Source organism: Protopterus annectens, chromosome 2.part1 (genome assembly GCF_019279795.1).
Source record: "Protopterus annectens isolate FY-2018-M chromosome 2.part1, PAN1.0, whole genome shotgun sequence".
NCBI classification, from domain to species: Eukaryota; Metazoa; Chordata; order Ceratodontiformes; family Protopteridae; genus Protopterus; species Protopterus annectens.
This window is the reverse complement of record NC_056729.1, coordinates 1,114,364,402-1,114,384,728: the sequence shown is the minus strand read 5'-3', so window position 1 is coordinate 1,114,384,728 and position 20,327 is coordinate 1,114,364,402.

Genomic DNA, 20,327 nt, shown 5'->3' with positions numbered 1-20,327 from the left:
TTGAGACATATGGAAAATTGCAAATGTTCCTCATAGATTTTAATTTCACTACACAGGTCACCAACCTCCTTAATGTTTATCTCAATAGTTCATTCATAATATGAACTCAATATCCGGACAAAGTTCATGGATGCCTGTTGTTGGGCTAGATACCATTCTTTGGATAGTGTTTCATCAATTTTGCTTACAAGTGGTTGAGTTTTAATTCTCAAACCCCTAGGGGTTATTTCCTTGTTCAAATAAGCTTAAAAAAGCCTCAAATGCCAAATATTGGATCTCAAACTTTTCATGCTTTTACCAAGTTTCTGAAAAGCACTGTTACAGCCGTCAACTGGATCTATAGATTGTGGAATACCGTTGTCATCTGGTATACCAAAAACACCAATATCATTTTTATCAGCACAAAGCCCTTGAAGAATTTTTTCAAGATCCATGACAATAAGCTGTGAGTAGGTGGGTTTGAACAGACCAATCAAAAATAGTATTATAAGTTGTCAGAAGAACTGGTCAACAATTTTTATGTATTCAATCTGGGAAAACAACTGCTTATTAGAGGGGCGATCCCTATGTCCACCAAAAGGTAGTGACAATATCCAATTCTCAATGTTCATAAAAATGAACTATATTGGGGAACTTAACTACAGTTAGAATCCTGGCAGGAAACAATATCAATGTAGTTGTATATTGTGCTGTAAATTGTTAATATAGTAACCCATAAGGGTACAAAATAGGGCCTTGTGTGTATTGAAGCCCTCTAAAAATATGATGGTCAATAACGTATTTAAAACAATAATCCAGATATAGTAACTTGGGCCTGTAAACATAAGTCACACTAATAGAATGTTACAATATAACAATGACTATATCACCATTGTATGTTCAACCTATAAAAGTTATATGCAGAACAAATAGAGATAGAAATGAATAGATTTCAGAACAACCATCAAGATTCAAAAACCTGTTTGGCTAGTCTGCCAATTAGTTGGTCCCGGCTTGATAAAAAGGTATATTCTAATAATGAACACATACAACTTGAAACTATACAGCGTAAAGTTTGCATATGTTAAATTCCCTTGTAATATGTAAAATGCATTTATATCATTCCACATTAATATGTAGCATGTTATTAAAGGGATCATTTATAACTGTGATGATTGTAACATTCTTGATTAGTCAGATAACTGACAGTCATCCTATTAAGAAACAAAGAAAAGAATATCTATGCTTTCTTTAAAGACAATTCTGTGAAAATATTGAGCCCAGTTCCATACAACAGTATCCTTGATTTCCACCATAAATCACACTGCATAAAGTAGGCACATACAGTTCCAGTTAGAAACAATATAGTGATATGTTAAGTCCCTGTAAAGTATATAAATGCATTTATATCATACCACAATAATAAAAGAATGAATTGTGATAATGAGCATTATAATTTGCCACAAGAAAAAACAAAAAAATGCATAAATGCTTCCTTAAATAAATACTATGGTATTGTAACACCCAGTTCCATGTAACAATGTCCCTGGAGTATAACATAAACAGCAACTGTAATACAGTTTATGCAGATAGTGGATCAGCTACAAAAACGTCCAAATTTAGTGATGAACAAATGAAAAAATGTCAAGAATAAGTTCAGCTCCAAATATGTGCATCCAAACCAACAAGCTCAAATGCTGCTGTAAGAAAGTTTGTGGTTCCTTAGTTGGGTGGTATAGAAATGGAGTATGTTGTTAGTTTGGCCAACCAAGATGTATATTTGGTCAAAGGAGGGAAATTAGCCCATATTATGATAAAGAATTATATATTTTTAACTAAATGGGATTATTGCAGCCTCTTTCGGATAATTACCTGTCCCCTCAAATAGTGAAGACTGAATATATTTAAAAATGGTTTATGGATAAGAAAACCAAAATTAAAAAAGAAGAACATAGGTGCAAATCATTCACCCTGGGGCTTTCAGTTATTGGGAGCTGTTGTGGTAACCTTTATACTTGGTTTAAATACCATTTTGAAGTGAAATGGTGAGATGTCACCAGGTGTTTCAGCAAGAGCTGAAATAAAAGGAGGGGGGGTGCTTATTGTCCACCAGGTGATACATTGAGAATTTGTGTTTCAGTTCATCTACTATTAGTGTTTAAAGAGTCATGAGATACTCTGATTCATTGACTTTGATGAGATAATGTAGTTTGGCACCACCTACACTGTATAAGTTTACTGACCCCATGCCAGAAACTTTTGAGATATAAATTCTAAACAGCATGTCAAACTCATAGACTCTATCAGTGATGAATTGTTACAAATTATACAACGACATGTCATTGCTATTCAAAAATGAGTATGCTGATTGGACAACCCAACCAGTTTGCCTGTTTTAAATCAAGCATATACCAATAGGAAAAAAGTCTGGCCGCTAAAGTACCATTCAGCAGCCAGACTTTTCTATTAGAATATCCTACAGAAGGACAGTGTAAAACAAAAGAAAAATTAGGTATGTTCTCAAAACTAAAAAAAACAGAAATGTACCTGATTTTCCTTCTATTTCTGCACTGTCCCTCCTTAAATTCCAGCATCTTCTCATAATGTCCAGATTTTCTCCTCATAATTTTACCTTTTTCACATACAAAATATTTTATTGAAAGCCAGAGTGGTCAAAGTCATTAAATAATGAAAAACATTTAAAATCTAGCCTTCATATCCTTCACCAAATGCATGCTAAAAAAACAGCAACGGAAACTTTCTTTTCTTCCTTGATTTTCTTCAAAAAAAAAAAAAGCGACAAGAGAGTCTCTTTTCTCCATTGCTTCTCTTCAACAGCACTGCTGTACTATACAAGCAAAGGTATGTAAGTCTCATACAATACCAGATGTCATAAAGTGACAAAAGTAAGCTATTCCTTTAGCTCCAACTAAAGTCACCACAGCTTCTTAGAGGAGACCATACATCTCAAAATACCTTAATAAGTTAATCTTTTTCAGCCCTGTCAGCTCTGTACCACTAAAAATCATTATTTCCTTGGGTCCTTTCTGCTGGAGATATAAAATGAAACATCTGATATTCCTTTGCATTGCTGCATCATCTGTTTCTGGCACAGTTTGAGTTTTAGACACATCTGGGGAAGTTATCTACATGTAAATAAAATAGTATTAATGAATGACCTAATTCCACCAGAAGTCTTTACATGAGATCATAAAGTTTTATGGCTCATTATCACAGTAGCTAAAAGCAAATAACCAAAGTAATGAAAAAAAAAAAAAAGAATCCTGTTATAGATCTTTCATCAACAATATATAAATATATAAGAACCAAATAGAAATGAACTGCTCTTACAAGTTAGAAAACTTGTATACAGTAAACTGCACTCCTAGATCTGTTTTGTTTTTAACATGTATTACCTTACTTGATTTCATTGTGTGCATATAGCCCTGTTTAAGTACTAAGAAGATACACAATTGTGGCTGGCCGTTATTTTTATCATGTGCAATAGTATACAGCACCTCCTTTCTTTGTCCTTTCTAAGGTTCTCCTCCCTTTCCTTCCCTTCCCTGTTTTTTTTAGACATCTTATCTGAAGTCAATAAATAAAGTGTAAATTAAAAATAAAAGAAAAACGTCACACACAGGGGAATGTTGTTGAATATAATATCAAAAAAGCAACATTTTAGGAATACAGCAATATTTTATGTCACTGCAAATTTCAAGTATTAAAGTAAAAAACTTATAAACAGAATTTAATATGCTGAATAAATGAGCACTGAAAACAAACACATTTTCTACTAGTTCACTGGTAACTGTTTAACAAAAGTAGAACATTTTCAGAAGAGAATGTTACTTTCAGAAGTAAGAATACAGAACCAGAACAATATCAATAAAAGGTCTGATGATGCAGGATCTGCAGATATAGATACAAGCTACTAATTCGCTTCTCCCTGTAGTCTTGCATTTAGTTCCTTCAGCTTCTATTTGCATACTGTGTAATTGTAAGCATGTTACTTATTAAGACAATGCTCAGTACCATGGATAACTGATCTGACAGCCTGGGCAGTTCCCCAGAATGGAAATATCATCCACCACTAAAAAAACAGAAAAAAAAAATTCTATAGTGTAACTGCTACAAGAATCTTTCTACAGCTGTAACAAGTAACTTGCTATAGCTACTAGCTAGAACACACTGAGGTTGATCATAAGTATGAATGCTGTATTTGCATTTATGTATGAAGCCCTGATAGCCCCATGGATTCATAAATTAATGCACATACTGCAATTCCATCTCACTGGCACCCACCAATTGTGCCTCCGTCCACACCACTCTACAGTTCTCACAGTGTTGATGGTCATCAGTTCTAAGACAGTACTAGCAGCTAATGGGCTTGACATTTAACAAATGCATTAAATAATAAATTATATTGTTCCATAACTTTACAAATAATAAATATAAGTGCATGTTATTCATGAAAACACAATGCAAAATAAAAAGAATGGGCAGAATTCAATTCTGTAGAAGATGCACATTAACAGCTCCAGCTGTGTTCCAAAACTTAACTGGTAAGGCTGTCTTTCTTGTGCTGTTCACAACTCTTAAGTCAATCACTGTCGTGTTTCTGTTTCTCATTGGCTCTTTGAAATCATTTCTTGAATGCTTTCTGTGTTATTCATGAGCGCATATTTACTGATTGATTCATCGTTGCATGTAGACACATTAAAGTAAAATAATGTGTTTCCAAGAACAGCCCTTAAGTACTAAGGTTTGAAGAGCCAAATACAGTACAAAAAAAACCATCAATCAGATGACCGTTTTCTAAATTACTTCCCTTGGTGTTGGCTGCAAGTGTAGCAATGTAAACAGGGTAGAGCATACTTCCCTAATCACAGCAACAATCTCCAGGTCTTCCTTTGCAATCCCCAGATAGGCTAAGAAGTATATCCTTCTGGTATGTCCTGGCCCTGCTCCAGTTTACCAGTGACTCCAGTCAATGCAAAGGAGCAGTTTGACTACTCCAAGATTTTCCTAAACAGCTGAGTTCCCCTCTCAGTTTCAATGATCTCAGACCTTATATGAAGTAATGTCATTTGTACTGCTTATATGAATGACTGAGTGCTTACGGTGATATTGTTAGGCGTTTCAGGTGTATTCCATAAATTATTGTTAAAATAGCAACATTTTGCATCCTAATTAAGTATGTTTTCAGACTTTTCTTGACATTCAAAAAAACTAGTTGAATGTCTTATGGGTGGAGGTATGATGGATTTCCCACAAATTGGGTCCTAGAAGGGAGAAGCTGTAGCTATTATGTTTTTTTTTTTTGAAGAAAATAGTGTGGCGAGAAGGACTATATTTCAGTTGCAACCTGAGACTATATATTCTGTCGCATTTATGAGTGTTTTGATTAGTTTGGAAAGGAGGAAACCTGAGAGAAGATCAGCCCTCTTTTGTACTGAAAGCTGTTTAGCTTTGTTTAAGAACTAAACAGTGATTGCTTTTTTGGGCTAGGGAGATGAAAAAACATATTTTGCTGGAGGTTAGTTGTACTGTGAAAAGGTAATTTTTATACTGCAGCTGGAAAAGGAAGACCATAATCATGTTCAGCCATGAGGATTTAATTTTCTATAACTTCTCTGTGGACCAGGGATAAATAAGTGGGAAAACTTTGACTCTCAGAAAAGAGTTTGCTGTATTTTTGCTCTTGTTTTTTGAATGTTTAATTAGAAGTTTAGGTTTTGGTCTGTCTACAGAAATAGGTATTCAAAAAATGTAGCTGTTTCTACTGGATTTTGATGTTTAAAGTTATTGTGTGAGGAATCTAGAATATAAATGACCAGCTCATCTCTTCTCATCTGTTTGTCTCTCTTCCTCTTTTTACTTTTTTTTTTATAAATATATATTTTGTATAACACCCTTTTTTCTAACATAATGTAAATAGGCACTAGATGACTACCTTCTTGTTCCTTAATGAGATCCAGCATAGACCTCTGCCGTGCTAGATCTCAAGCCCTGACAACACTAAAGGAACGGGTGGTAAAATATGTTGGATTAATCCCCATTTGTATTATTGGTCTTTTCATCAGTTTGTCAAAACCAGCTGCTGTCAAGCAGTTCTATATTCATTACTAAAGGCTGGCAAGCCCATGCTGATGCTCATGCTTGTGAGAAACAACTATCTGTCCTGGTTGGGGAGATTAAGTTCCCATCCATCCTTCTCATGCACCACAGTTAAGTTTCCATCCATCCCTCAAATGCACTACCATTATGTTCCTGTCCATCCTTCTCATGTACTACCATGAAGTTCCTGTCCATGCTTCTCATGCACTACAATTTAGTTCCCGTCCATCCTTCTCATGCACTCCCATTTAGTTCTCATCTATCCTTCTCATGCACTACCATTAAGTACTCTTCCATCCTTCTCAAGCACTGCCATTAATTTCCTGTCTATCCTTCTCATGAACAACCATTAAATTCACAGCTATCCTTCTCATGCACTACCATTAGTTCCTATCCAGCCTTCACATGCACTACCATTAAGTTTCTGTCCATTGTCTTCATGCACTACCATTAAGTACTCTTCCATCCTTCTCAAGCACTGCCATTAATTTCCTGTCTATCCTTCTCATGAACAACCATTAAATTCACAGCTATCCATCTCATGCACTACCATTAGTTCCTATCCAGCCTTCACATGCACTACCATTAAGTTTCTGTCCATTGTCTTCATGCACTACCTTTAAGTTCCCACCCTGCCTTCTTATGCACTACCATTAATTTCCTGTCCATCCTTCTCATGCACTACAAATAAGTTCCTATCCATCCTTCTCATGCACTACCATTAAGTTCCTATCCATCCTTCTCATGCACTACCATTAAGTTCCCACCCATCCTTCTCATGCACTACCTTTAAGTTCCAGTCCCGCCTTCACATGCACTACCATTAAGTTCCTATCCTGCCTTCTCATGCACTACCATTAGGTTACCATCCATCCCTTGCACTATCAATAAGTTCCAATCCATCCTTCTCATGCACTACCGTTAAGTGCCAGTCCATCCTTTTCTTGCACTACCATTAAGTTCCCATCCATTCTTCTCATGTACTACCTTTAATTTCCCATCAATCCTTTTCATGCACTATCACTAAGTTCTGATCCATCCTTCTCATGCACTACAATTAAGTTCTTGTTCATCCTTCTCATGCACCACTATTAAGATTACATGCTTGTTTTGCACACCCTGCCATTAATTTCCTATCCATCCTTCTCATGCACTGCCATTAAGTTCCTGTCTATCCTTCTCACACACTACCATTACGTTCCCATCCATCCTTCGCATGCACTACCATTAAGTACTCTTCCATCTTTCTCGCACTGCTTATTAGTACTTCTTTTCCATCCTTCTCACACACTACCATTACGTTCCCATCCATCCTTCGCATGCACTACCATTAAGTACTCTTCCATCTTTCTCGTGCACTGCCATTAAGTACTCTTCCATCCTTCTCATGCACTGCCATTAAGTTCTGTCCATCCTTCTCATGCACAACCACTAAGTTCCTGTCCATCCTACTCATGCACTAACATTAAGTATTCTTCCATCGTTCTCATCCACTGCCATTAACTTCCTGTCCATCCTTTTCATGCAGTACCATTAAGTTCTGTCCATCCTTCTCATGCACTACCATTAGGTTCCCATCCAGCCTTCTCATGTACTACTATTAAGTTCTTGTCCATCCTTGTCATGCAATACCATTAAGTTCCCATCCAGCCTTCTCATGCACTACCATTCAGTTTCCATCCATCCTTCTCATGCACTACCATTAAGTTCCTGTCCATCCTTCTCATGCAGTTCCATTAAGTTCCCATCCATCTTTCTCATGCTATACCATTTATTTCCCATCCATCCGTCTCATGCATCACACGTTGCTCTCTATTCAGTTGATCTGTCATTGACAACCTTTGTAACCAGATGAGAGGTGTATCCTACTTATCCTGATTTCCCTATGAAAAATGAATGTTGCACTGACTGTGCTAACATCATAACAGAAGCAAATTTTGTGTTTTCTTTCCATGAGACATAGAAAATAAATCCTACCCCAATAGTTGCTTCTTGAGATTGGCTCATCCTCCTTACATCCGACACTTTATATGTTTCATATTCTGTAATATCTGACATGGAAAAAATATATTGTTGCTAGGTTCACCCTTATGATTTTCACTAAGTCCATATCTCTCGTCTGTCTACCACATACTTCAATAACACTTGCATAGACACATTCTGCTTCTTAGGAAAGAGTTCTTCCACAAAATCCTGGAGCATCTTGCAATCTGCACAGTATATATTCCAAGTAGTAGGAGCACATCATTCTTTAATTAGATGGTCTGTCTAATTCCACAGTTTGCCATAACTCCTCTAGCACTTTTGTTTAGAGCCACTCTGCTACTGGAGTCAATGTCCTGAACCTACTAAACCACAGTCACGGTAAGCTGTCAGTTATGTCATTTATAATACTGGGATGGTATTTCAAGGAAAACGATATGTTAATTTTCAAACCTGCAGCACCATTTATGGTACTAGGATGGTACTTAAAGGAAGAAGATATATTAATTTTCAAAACCTGCAGCACCATTTTCTTCAAAAATGCCTGAACCCTCACAAATGTCAAAGTCCTGCAACTAAGTGCTTAAGTTACTGCCTGACTGTCAGTCCGAATTTGCTTTTTTTTCTCACCTGTGATGGCCACAAAGAGATTTCACCAATATGGTCATTAGATTAAAAAATGTGGCATCTTTTACCAGGCTTGATTGCACCTAAATGCCATGCCAAAGTTCTTCAAACCTCTTCCTTCCACTGTAACCTGTCATACCTTCTGCTGCTGAGGCATTAGTGTGCAGATCTACATCTAGGCTCTCCTTCAGTCATACTGCTGAATGAAAATACTATTGAGGTGTCGCAACAGTTCATGGCAGTCTGCCATACTGGCCATGATTGCAAATGTGATTCTAATTCATTACATTAGAAATCTAATTCTAATTTTTATGACATAAATCTCATTTAATAAATTAATGGAATGCATATCCTCTCCCTTTCAGTAGAATGATAAGGAATCATGTGATTGCCCTCCCTCTTGCTTTTACCAGCCATATTTCTATCTTAGCTGTCAAGACCTCCAGTCAGTCTCAAGACTTACGATGAAAAATGTTTTTGCTGCTCATTTCAGTTTAGCTAATACCAAGGAACTCCTAGCTCTTGGCACATTTACTTAAATACACTCAGGGCTTGCCTCATCTCCTCTTGTATAGCACAATGATAAAAAAATATTGAGGTGGTGCACCTCTCTCCTTTTGTTACCCCCCCCCTGACACACACACACACACACACACACACACACACACACACACACACACACACACACACACACACACACACACACACACACACACACACATTTCCCATACCTAGTGCATGGGTGTACTGAACTTCTCAAAGTACTTCTCATGGTGATTGGCTTGCCAAAGAAATTCTTATTTTCTAATCTCATACCTAAGAGATGCCAGTCCTGTGGGTAGGTAAACAGCAGACATACGGAAACCTCAGTGCTGCATTTTTCTAACAAGGGATCATTCATCATTCAAATGAATTTAGACCTCATCATCTAATAATGCATATTGCTCCAAGGCTGCACATTTGTCATTGGCATAATTCACTGATTCACCTTTCAGATATGATGAACTGTGAATTAGATTAAATTAGCTCAATCATTCCTAGGTATGTATCAGACCCAGTAATGCTACTTAAAATGATGAAAGATGGGGTGCATCAAATGCACCTGCCATTCTACATGCTTGCACTTCTTTGCTCAGTAGGGTCCATGGCATATCCTCACTGTCTCTGACAATACAGACCTTCTTGTAGCCCTTTGAATAGGAGAAAATACTTCAGGCTAAAAACCTGTTTGAAATAATTTAGTCAGAAATTGTGCTATCTTGGGATGGGATGCCAGAACTAAACTCTTGCTATGATCGAGCACTTCACTGGTATGTGTGTCTTTGTGTTTCGTGAGCAAGGTCCCCTTCAAATGCCTTGGGCATATTCTCTGCCTCCCTGAAAGCCCCTTTGCCCTCCTCAACATTTTGCCTGGTGCCCCTACATCACCCCTTCATATTGGCCCTGCATCCCATTCATCCAGCATTCAAGAACTTCCTTCATACCTGTTTACTGAATACATATCCCAGCAGTGGGAACATATGACTGCAAATTGGTGCACTCAGAATTAAATGACCAACATGTCCTGGCAGCTTACTTCATTATCTCAGTGGGTACTTACAACTAATTACATAATACTTAAAGCAGCTTTGAGTGCCTCATATTCCATCTCAACAGTTTTTCAGAGATTATGAACTTCCTGAGCCCCTGATTTTATTGTCACCATGCTTGGTCTCCTCACTTCTGGAAAGCTTCTCTAGCTAAAATATTTTCTATTAGCTGATATATGTGATCAGGATACATTTAGACATGCACTTCCCTATAAAACATGAAACTGGAGCTCAGTTGGCCCAAGTCGTTACCCTAAACCTGAAGGCACAGTACTTAGTCAGGACACTGAGTGTTGCCCACCTAGTCCCAGACCCCTTGATGGTCCCATTCTGTGTTCTTTTGAACCCCAGCAAGGTTGAGAAGAGTAAACAGATGTATGTGACCACCCCTCCAGACTTTCCCTTTAGCTGTCCAGGGTATATGAGCAGCTATCTTTTCTGCCTGCCAAGATTCACACCTTCTAGTCCTTTTCTGGCTTGTCATTTCCTTAAACATCCTGAACAGCTGCTGGGATTCTCTTAAGCTCCATCCCACCAATCGTAGGACAAGAGTGTAACATATAAAGTAGTATCATCAAGGTGAGCTGACCAGCAGATTGTGATACTGTGCACTCTGTCCTTGGCTCAAACCCCTTCTTTGAGCAATCTCCTCAAACTGTCTACACCCACATTGCCCAAAAATGCCTTGACCAATATGGTATATTAATCCATTTCTTCAGCCTAATACACAGAATCCAAGTCATCATCATATATCTGTGTCTCCCTACCTGAAGAAGGTCTGGTGCTGTACATCGCCTACCCCCTGATAGCTGTCTCTCATACCTGTCTTCACTGATGTGCCTGGCTGTTCCAAATACTAAGTACTTAGCTTGTTGGCCCATGTCTTTGGTTTCCTTGTAGGCTGCCTTTTGCTTTTCTTCTCCATGCTTGCATCAGTATAGGGGACACATTTATCTATATTTTTTTTCAAATGACTTCACTTCTCATTGACCTAGCATTTCTCACTACTCCATGTCACCATCATATCTGAAATTAGACTAAAGAAAGAGCCTTACCACAAATGGGAGTAAAAATGGGTGGGCGGACTATGATACAATTAGGATTTCTATGGGCAAAAGACATTGTCACAACCAAGTGCCTAACCAAACTGTGTTCCCTTTTCCCAATGTCACAAATGGGTTACTTGAATAGAACTCCTTGTGGTCATTCCAGGACATGTTTACATCCAACATTGTTTTAGTTTAGATACTATTTTAAGTGCCCATGTATACCATTGATTTATTCTATCTATAAATATTTATTACAATACATTTTTATAGCTATATTACTGGCTGGTTATTGTTCTCTTATTTACACTTACCTGAACAGTGCTGTGACAAATATTAATTCTATGTCTGTTACATGCATGTGCTTTCATCAAGTTTATGACTTTTATATCGTCTAAAGCAGTGGCTGCAAGTTAATAATCTTGCATGCAAATACTTGTAAACCTGATACTCTACAAGTTAAGCTACTGCTAGGCGTGTTTGTATATTAGATAAAATAAGGCATGCTGTTGTAGGCTTCTCAATAATCTAAACTGCATTAAAACCATGTCTTAGTATAAACAAAAATGGCAGTTATAAATATTAACTGATGGCATTGTCAGTTTACTCGGCTACATGTTTCTGGAATAGCCTTGTGACAGGAAAATAATGGAAGTTGGCATGCTATTTTAAATGCTAAAGAAAAAGGCTGGATTATTAAGTTGGGGGTTTATTCTTCCCAGGTCTTAATGAACATTTATAATTAACCAATCAGATGGAAGCATTGGATATTTAATTTCTGTTGGGTATGGTGGATGTTATGCACTGATGAAAGCTCTTTTGGTTTCTCCTGGTTACGGGTCACCACAGCGGATCACTGGTCCACACATTGATTGGCAGTGGTGTTTTCACAGTGTTGAGTTGCTATCCTGGTGCCCGACCTTCACAGAAAACACACAGGCACCTATCTGCATGTCTTTAAAACTCACTCAACCACAGGGAGGATAGGCAGACTCCACATAGAAGAAGCTCCAGCCGAGAATCGAACCAGAAAACCTCTTGCTGTCAGGTGACAATGTTTACCGCTGCACCACCGCGCCCACCCACTGCACCATCGTGGCCACCCATTATGCACTGATGAAGGCTGAATAGCTGAAACCGGTATGCAGGAATAAAGTTTGGAAAGCAAGTACCCTTTGGAGTTTGTTGTTCTTTATCAATGAAGACTGAGTGTTGGCTATTGTTGCTGCGTTGCTAGTTTGTGATTCTTCAGCCATGAACCTTGCCATACTTGCATGAGATCTTTTGGTTTTATGTCTACATTTTACTATTTCATGCTGTTGGCCCTTCGGTGTGTCTGTTAATGGATCTTTAATAACAGTGCAATGTTTGAAGCCAGTGTTAGACTGATGGTATGTCCCAAATAAGTCTTTGTCCAGAATTATGGTTTCGGACATCTTTTCTTGAAGTTCTACATCTTTTTGCTGGCTCTTTTGGTGATTCATATCAGACTTGGATGCTTCCTTGTCAAAGGAATTGGTGAGTTGTTATGGAATTGGAAGTTTAGTTCCCACCCATTTGTAGTTTGGTATATGGTTTCATCCAGAGGTACATTGGGCTTTTGCAACTCTGTGACACTGGGAAAATAAAGTTGTGGTGTTATCCTTTTCGGTGCTGTGTTAGTTTTTGGAAATACTGAAAAATAAGAAAACTGTGTTGCAATTTAAACAACTAAGGGAAAAGTCACTGACTCAAAAAAAAGGGAGTGGGCCCAACTTCTGAATGGATTAATAGCTGATAAAAATTATACTGACATTCTTCTGTGTTTCATTGACGAACAGGACACAACAGGTACTTCTTCAGCCTCTACTACTTGTATTGAACCGTTTAAGCAGATTTTTGTTAATATCAAAGGTCTAATAACTAATTTGGCACCTATGGCTATTTAAAGCATATTATATAATAGTTTTTTTTCCCTAGAGGTCTCCGAGTTGGTTTGCAACTCTTTGTGAAAGGGTTGGATGATTGGGTCTATATTGATTCGTCGAAGTTTAAAAATTTCGAAACTGATATGGTCGGCACCATATAATCAAAGTTTTGAAACATCGAACAGTTTATTGGAAATCTCCATAAGGGAAGATTTCCCTTTACTGCACTGCAGTGTGATCTCGGAGTTGGTATATTTATGTAGCGCGGGAGCGAGGGGGAGCAGCTCCCCACGTGGATGAAATGTTTAGGTAAGTCATTTATTTATTTATTTATTTATTTTTTACATATTCAAAGTTTTAAAATATTGATGATATGGTCTCGACTATATCAGATTCGATGTTTTAAGACTTCGATTATGTGATATAGATGCGGATGATCAGCTAATAAAGGACTGGCAAGAGGCACAACAGTCTGCCTCGATGCTCTTTGTTAAGTTCTTATTGGCTTTTTATGACAGGAAGATAGATAGTTTGGTGGACAAAATTAGGCAGCTGTGCGAGGCTATTAAAATTTTTGAACAACTGGATGAATATGTTAAACATCTAAATTTATTAACTAGAAATCTTGCAGCAGTGGAGAAGGAATTAAAGACATGTATGCTTAGGAAGTTTTATAGTGACTCTATGGACTATCAAAATGGCAAACAGTTTGATATTAAAAAGGTGGTTAAGTTTGCCAATAATAAGAAACAATCTTCCTTGCAGAAGCATAAGAGAAGAAAATCCATTTTAAAACGGGGTGATAGTACCCCTGAATCTTCAGATGATGAGTTTTCTTCAGCGAGTGAAATGGATTTAGAGACTCTTTCTTCTTCTTCTGCTGCTAAGAAGAATTCCAATGTTGCCCCTTTAGGCCAGTTAGAAGGGCCAGAAGAAAACATCATGGTAGGAGAATCCAATTAGAGGCACTATTACAGCTGATGATCTCCAAATAAATAATAATTGTAATGTCCATAATATTTCTTTTTTGTCTCTATCTTCTGTGGAAATCTGATTATTAAATAAATAAGTTTTCATGCCATGTTATTTAGTACCAGAAGATGTTTTTCTAGAGATATTTTTTCCATTTTGTAGATTATTGAATTTCAAACTGTATTTTTATGATAAACAGGAGCTGGGTGATAAAAATACTTCCAGTTTTAGGTTTAGGTTTAAATCATCCACATTTATGCCCCCCCTTAATAAGTTTGTGGCTAGTTTTCAATAACAAATACTAAAGGAATTACATTTTAACTATTATGCTCATTCCACCATTAAGAGTTATAATCTTACTAGGTTGGAATGGTGGGCTATGAGGAATTTGGCTGAAAACAAGCATGTGGTTATTAATAAAGCTGACAATGGAGGCATGGTTGTTATGTACGATTGGGCTATGTGTTTTTTTGAAGCCCATAGACAGTTAACAGATCATCATTTTTATCAAAGGATGCATTTAGATCCAACCCCCTGGTTTAAGGTTGAGGTTGATGGTTTTCTTAAGTTAGCATTTGAAGAGGGTATAATTCCTAAAGAAATTTTTCATTAGTTAATTGTACCAGATCCAGTAGGACAATATTTCTATTTGTTATCAAAGATTAAATAAAATTTGGAATATCCACCTGGTAGGTCGATTGTTTCAGGTAAAGGGTTACTTACTGAACCTTTGTCTAAATTTCCCTCACATTACCTGAAACCATTGTTAGGGTTGGCACAATCTAGAATTCGGGATTCCACTGTGTTCCTTACCATTATTGATCAAATGCAGTGGGACCATGGATGGCTGTTATGTACTTTAGATGTAAAAGCACTTTATACTAACATTCTTTATTGGGCTGGTTTGATGGCTCTCGAGTATTGGTTGGATCAGGTCTCATAATACAGCCTGTGTTTTAACACATTTCTGTTGTGTCTCACTGAACATGTTTTAACTATGAATGTGTTTTATTTTAAAGAGGGATTTAATTTACAACTTAGTGGTACAGCCACGGGGGCATCATTTGCACCCATTTATGCGAATCTTTTTATGGCTTTGCTGAAGAGCATATCATCTATGATAAATTTCATAATATTTATTTGGAAGCCATGGACATCTGCAGGAGATATTTAGATGGCTGTTGGTTGGTCTGGAGATCAGATGTTATATATTTAACAAAGTTTGTAAAATATTTGAATGACAACAAATGGGGAATCCAATTCACAGTACATCATGATCCCAGGCAAATCACATTTTTGAATGTGTTGGTTAATGCTGAGGAAGATGGGACATTAAGTAGTTGTGTTTTCAGGAAGTTTCCTGAGGTTAACACTCTCTTACATGTTACTAGCTGCCATCTACCTCATGCTATAAAAAATATACCTAAGCCCCTATTTCTTAGGTTAAAGAGGATTTGTTCATCTGAACTGGTATTCAATAATGAGGTTCAGGAGATGATTAATAGGTTTTGTGACAGAGGTTATAAACATTCTGATATATTGAGGGTATGTGATTATTTACATAATACTGACAGAGAACAACTATTACAATATAAGTCCAAAAATGAATGTAAAAAGTTACTCAGATGTATTACTAATTTGGGGAGTAATATGGGTTTCTTTACTGATTAGGTTCAGAAATATTGGCATTTTTTGTTATTGGATGATCGGCTGCAGAATATATATAGGTTCATAGGTTCATAGGTGTGTACTAGGCTAATGGTCCTGGAGCTTTTGCAAGCCTAGCTCATAGGATTACCCTGGCATTGTGCCACCTGACCTTAGTTCCCAGTGCCTCTGTCAAGTAGAGCCACTGGAGTGATCCCCAGGGTGAATATTCTATTTCCCATCTATTCATCAAGATTTCTCTTGAAGAGGGCCAGTGAGGTGCGCTGTTTGACATGTATGGGAAGTTTATTCCATAGCATGTGCAGTCTCTGGGTTATGAACCTGTCCCTCCAGCACATTCTGTTGAGTGTGGTAATGAGGTTGAGGTCTCTGAAGTGTGTGGTGCGGAGAGAATGGGATTTCTTTAGATGTAGCATTTCTAACAGAACTGGGTCAGACATGGCTTTGTAAGTCAAGCAGAGATCACCTCTAAGCAGTTGATATGAGACAGAGAATAGTTGGGAGTTTTTTGAGTCTCTCCATATAGGACAAGTGTTTAAGGCATAGGATCCTCTTTGTGAGGTACTTTTATGGCCTCTCCAGTTGTTGCAGGTGTCTAGTGAGGTACATGCCAAATGGGGTATTGTACTCGATGATTGGCCTAATGAGGGAAGAGTAGAGGGAGACAATGACCACTTTCTTCCTGGATGCAAAACCCTTAGTAATGAGATGTGCCATATAGAAGGACTTTCTGACCACAGTGGCAATGTGGTGGTGAAAAGAGAGGTTGCTGTCAGACTGTATTTCCAGATCTCTTATAACACCTTCTGTGTTCAGTGGACTACCATCGATGTGGTAATTCATGGGAACCTGGTTTTTCCCACTGGGGATGATGACACATTTTTTGGGATTGAGCTTAAGGCCATGGTTCTGGAACCAGTCGTTGGTCTCAGTGAGGCCTTTCTGTAGAATGTCAACATCACTTGGGGAGTTAATAATAGCTCCCAACTTGCAATTGTCTGTGAACTTTGTCAGCCAGAGTCCCTTTGTCAGCCAGATACCAAACAGGAGAGGGCCCAGGACCAAACTCTGTGGGACTCAATTCGTGACTGGTCGGCAGTCTGACTTGGAGTCAGCTACTTTCACACTGTGGGCTCTATCAGTGAGCCAGTTTGCAACCAACCTAGTGATATAGGGGTTGATGCCTAGCTTTGTGAGTTTTTCTATGATTCTTGAGTGGGGAATGGTATCAAAGGCCTTGGTCAGATCAAAGTAGGCTGTATGAACCACCTTGCCTTCATCCACAGCTCTGACGACTGACTCAAGGAAGTCGACTGAGTTGAGCAGGCATAATCTACCCTTCACAAAACCAAACTGTGTGGGATCCAGAGTTTGGAGACTCCCTATATCCTTGTTTATTAGGTCCATGATGATGTGTTCCATAGCTTTGCATATCAGACTCATCAGGCTAATGGGGGAAAGTTCCCAGGGTCTGTAGTCACTCCTTCTTTGTGCAGAGGGATGACTGTAGCAGTGTGCCATTTGGGAGGGACAAAGCCTGAGGTGAGGCTGTGACTGAACAGGACACACAGGTGAAGTGCCAGCTGACTCTGCTGTTCATGTAGAACACAGCCAGGGATATTGTCAGGTCCCATAGAAGCTATAATCTTGGCCTTGGACAATGCTGTTTTAACCTGTGGAGCAGTAATACTCGGTGCCTGGCAATCTACTGGTATTGCGATTGGTCCTTTGGAGGGAGAAAGGGGTAAAGCTGGCACTAAATCTGTCACCCAGTATATTGGCAATATCTGTTAGCTTGGTATAGGAGGTACCATTGTGCAGTAGCCCAGAGCAAATCTGGGTATTGCCGTGGAGATTCTTTACATAATTATAGAAGGCCTTGTGGTTGTCTTTAGTATCTGCTGCAATTCTGTTTTCATAGCTAGCTTTAGAGGATTTGATGAGGGATCTCAACTTTTTGTTTAAGCCGATAAGGGAGCTTTTCCAGTTTTTGGACTTCACCTTATTCTGCATCAGTTTCCTCCTTCTGTTGTAGAGTTTGTTTATGGCAGGGGGCCACCAGACTGGCTTATTTTTTTTTGGAGGAGTGCATCTTGGTTCTATTGGGTATGGCGAGAGCCATGCATTTTTGTACGTGTTCGTAGAGTGCATTGGTGTATGATTCGGCAGTCATGCAACTGTTATCCATTTGCATGGGTGACGTGAAACTAGCCAACTCTGTTTTTAGGAGGCCAAAGTTAGCTTTGGAGAAGTTTTTCATGGTGGTTACCTTTGCGGGGTGGGGGGGGAGTACTGCCAGCGCAAGGTCGTTTACATTTAGATGGAGTAATACTCTGGGGCATTGATTTAACCATTCTAAAAAGGGTAATATGATCAAGCAAGCCTCAGGTCAATTTACTTAGGGGGACAATTAGTTAAAGGCTGTCAGCCTTGTGGTCACTGCAGCTTTTGTAAATATATGTGCAAAACTGAACAATTCTCTTCTTCTAATACTTCCAAGGTCTTTCAAGTAAATGTTTTTGGGAATTGTAACACAGTTTGGGTTGTATATTTAGCCACATGCAGCTCCTCAACATTTTATGTTGGGAAGACATCTTGCCCACTTAAGTTTAGGATTTCGGAGCATCTTAGATGTGCAAAATTGTCAAATGCTTTGTACAAACATACTTTGAAACATAAAATAGAAGTTCCAGTTTACTATAATTGATAAAATTATATTGAACAGTAATAATAAGGGAGCTTAGCATACTATTTTAGATGCTAAAGAAAAGGGTTGGATTATTAAGTCATTAATCTCCAGGTCTTAATGAATGTTTATAACTGGCCAATCAGATGGAAGCATTGGTTATTTAAGGGATAAGGGAGTTTTTCCAGTCTTTGTCAAATTTCACGGGACTTTCTTTACTAACAGCTCATATATTAAATGTTTCATTTGAACATAAAAATACTGACTTCACAAACACTTATAAGAGGTTAACCTAACAGTTAAAAAATGTTCATAGTTTACTCCTGAATCATTATGCTTCGGTACATTCCTGGTTTCACATAAATCAGGTAGGATTTAGCACACTACTATTATACTGATAGGGTACAAACATGCTTGAGTATGGTGGTTGTTATGCACTGATGAAGGCTGAATAGATGAAACCGGTATGCAGGAATAAAATTTGGAAAGCAAGTACCCTTTGGAGTGTGTTGTTTTTTATCACTGAAGACTGAGTGCTGGTGCTTGTTCTTGTTTTGCTAGGAAGATAATTCTTGCCATGTTAACAGTGTTCTAGGACGTCTTCAATTCTTGATAATCTTATCACACATATTGGCATCAATATGGATAGCAACCTTTACCATATTTACTAACATTTCTTTTATACAAAAACAAACAAAATTTAACAGCATCCAATGTGTTATAATCCCATTACCAAAAGAGCTGTAGATGACAGCAACATGCCCTACACTGGCCTTGACTGTACAAACTTTTGATTTACTTTTAACACAAGTTTGCATCATTTTCTCACTTCACCAAGCCTTCTTGCGTCTGTTGCAAACCTGCTCATTTGTAACTTTAACCACTTTCTAATTACAGCACAGCCTGTAATTTCCAGGATTTTTCAGATGCTATACATCCCTCAGGCCCTACCCATAGGCCATAGCATGCAGCTTAGACCTAGCCTGTCTCCCAGTTTATAAAACAGGGTTCCTTACCACTCCTCAACCTACAGTGACCTCCTGAGCATAGCTCTCCCATCAAACTCAAAAAAACTCAAAATACTTCTCTACATTCCTTCTTGCTCAGTTGTCTTGTGTTTCTCCTATTAACTGATATAATTCAACTTAATACATTTGTCAAATTTCATGGGACTTTCTTTACTATCAGCTCATATATTAATTGTTTCATTTGAGCATAAAAATACTGACTTCATAAACAGTTATAAGAGGTTATTCTAACAGTTAAAAAATGTTCATAGTTTACTCCTGAATCATTATGCTTCGGTACATTCCTGGTTTCAAATAAATTAGTAGGATTTAGCACACTACTATTATACTGATAGGGTACAAAAGAAAGACACATGGAGAACTAGGTAGCAAAAACAAGACAAAAGAAAACATGCTGGAGATGAAAATTATTAAGGCAGTTAGCCTGTGATTAAGTAATAATGTTCATTGTTGTGATAAAATAGCAAAAGAAGACAAATAGACTCATACAGTCTCATGCACAAAACACACACTCATGCACGTACATGCTCACTCACACACACACACACACACACACACACACACACACACACACACACACACACACACACACACACACACTCTCTCTCTCTCTCTCTCACACGTACACAATGTACATGTATACACAAATACAGACACAAACACACATGCCCACACTCATGCACACAAAGAGACATACATACAAATGCAAAACCACAGAATGC